At 46.9% G+C, this 2484-nt stretch overlaps 1 pseudogene; it reads left to right on the top strand.

Moving 5' to 3' along the window:
- Positions 1–310: 310 nt before the first annotated feature.
- On the top strand, positions 311–1554 carry LOC136157276 (ADP-ribose pyrophosphatase, mitochondrial pseudogene; annotated as a pseudogene).
- Positions 1555–2484: the final 930 nt, after the last annotated feature.

The following is a 2484-nucleotide window of genomic DNA, read 5'->3' as shown; positions in this document are numbered from 1 at the left end:
TGAATTCCTTGGTTGGGAAGATGCCCTGGAGATGGGATAGGCTACCCACTCCAGTATTGGTGGATTTTCCCTGTGGCTCAGCTGGTAAAGAATCCCCCTGCAGTGAGGAAGAGCTGGGTTCGATCCCTGGGTTGGGAAGCTTCCCTGGAGAAGGGAAAGGTACCCACTCCAGTATTCTGGCCTGGAGAATTCCATGGACTGTACAGTCCATGGTGTCACAAAGAGTCAGACAGGACTGAGCGACTTTCACTTTCACTTTCTTTCTCACCGTTTGGAGTCCTTTCCAGACACTGAACTCTTTCAATGTGAAATGCAAACGCAGTGCTCCCCAGGGAGCGCTGGGCTGGTTTGTGGTGAGCCTCCTCCAGGGCTCCCATCCCCCAGGAATCCCATCTCCCATCCCCATGGCTCCCATTCCCAATGTCTGTTCTTTGGGAGCGGTGCCCCCACCCTATCCCCACTAGCAAGGATTCTGACGCCCCACCTGAGAGTAGCAGAAATCCCCGCCGCCTGCCGGGAGGTGGATGGCTGGACACTGCCTGGCAAAGGCTTTAGCCCAGCGTTTCTCTCTGTGGCCTTGGCCTCTGCAGCACTCAGGCCCAGCAGCTGCCCCATCTCAACCGGCTGGAGCCCATTTTCCTCACACGGGTTTCCTCCGAGTTTCATCATGTCACTTTCAAACAGCACTGCTGAAAAGCCCCACAAGAAGGCCCAGACGTCACCATACCCGGGCTCCCAAGTGGAGCGAAGCCAGGTTCCCAACGAGAAGGTGAGCTGGCTGATTGAGTGGCCAGAGGACAAGCCTGTCCAGTACACTTCTGGCTCAGTCTTGGCCGACCAAAGTGGGCAGACCCTCTTTTGGGTGAAAGAAACTTCTCTCCCAAATTTAACGAAAAGGATGGGCCTGTTGAGAGAAGGAGCCAGAACAGTTGGTATGAGGTTGAACATGGTAGACCTAGAAATCCTGCAGGTCGGACAGGGCTGGTTGGTCAAGGGCTTTGGGGGTGCTGAGGCCCCAATCATGCAGCAGATCCCATCTTAACCGGGTGAAAAAAGGACAGCTAGGGAAATAAAGTAACCCATTCTGTTTCTGGGAGAAATATCCTGCAGTTTGTAGCCATCAAAAGGAAGGACTGTGGGCAATGGGCCATCCCAGGGGGAATGGTGGATCCAGGAGAGAAGTTTAGTGCTACACCAAAGAGAGAATTTGGTGAGGAAGCCATGAACTCCTTACAGAAGTCCAGAGCAGACACACAGGAGCTGGAGAAACAATTGCACAAACTATTCAGCCAGGAACGCTTTGTGGTCTACAAAGGCTACATGGATGATCCCCGGAACACAGATAACGCATGGATGGAGACAGAGGCTGTGAACTATCATGATGAAACAGGGGAGGTCATGAATCTTCTTACCCTGGAAGCTGGCGATGATGCCGAGAAAGTGGGATGGGTGGATATCAATGATAAACTCAAGCTTTATGCCAGCCACTCCCAATTTATTCAACTTGTGGCTGAGAAACGAGGTGCCCACTGGAGTGAACACTACCATGAGTAGTGGCGTGGAGTCTCCTGTAAGCCAGAAGCCTTTGGATGAATACAGGTAGATAAGAAGCAAACAGCCCAGAACTCACCTTCAACAGGACAGGGAGGATCATTGCTTTTGGCGATGATTTCCCAAACTGTTCACAGGCTGGAGGCTTTGTATCAGGTAACAATACTAGACACATATGGAGAAGTGGAATCACAAGTGTTGGCTTTCCAATTGGAAGAAGAAGAATGTAGTCACCTGTTGTATATGGTACATATATGACTTTAACCAAATTATACAACTAATGCTCTTTGAAGAATTACAGGTAAAACAAAGATAAATTTTTATCCACCATATCCTCTACTTTTCATCCAGCTTGCATTTGTCAGTTCTTTCTCTTGATGTGTTAGACTGTGGTTTAACTTTAATGCATAATCTGAGTTTTAGAATAACATTTGTTTATCAAATTTAGCTTTATGTGATCTTACAGTCACTGCTTTCAAGTACAGAAGTGCTCTGGTTATTCTTGCTTTTAGAACGTTCAGTTTTATGGGAAAATTCCATCCCTATTTTAGTCCATAAGGATCAAGTACTTATGAACCAGAAGAAAAAATGCAGTGACAAAATGAGTTTAATATCCAGCCTTCTCTCTGGTTATCACAGCTGTTTATTCTGAACAGAGTGGACTAAGCTAAAGACATTTGTTTCATCTCAGAAGACCCTACAAACGCCAATTCCTGTCAGGAAGGAGTCTATCAGGAGATGTACGTAATCACAGCCTAATAAAAATTACAATTCACATCTACCTTTCACCATTAAAAAAAAAAACCCAATATATAAATAGAGAAAGTGCCTATAGTTAGTTTGCAAACAGAGATACCCCCTGATAATCACCAGTGAAGGGATCCCAGTAGCAACAAATATGCCAGAAATAGATTTCTTACCTCTCTTGTCACC

This window comes from Muntiacus reevesi, chromosome 2 (genome assembly GCF_963930625.1).
Source record: "Muntiacus reevesi chromosome 2, mMunRee1.1, whole genome shotgun sequence".
Taxonomy (NCBI): Eukaryota; Metazoa; Chordata; class Mammalia; order Artiodactyla; family Cervidae; genus Muntiacus; species Muntiacus reevesi.
This window is presented reverse-complemented; position numbering and strand designations above follow the sequence as displayed.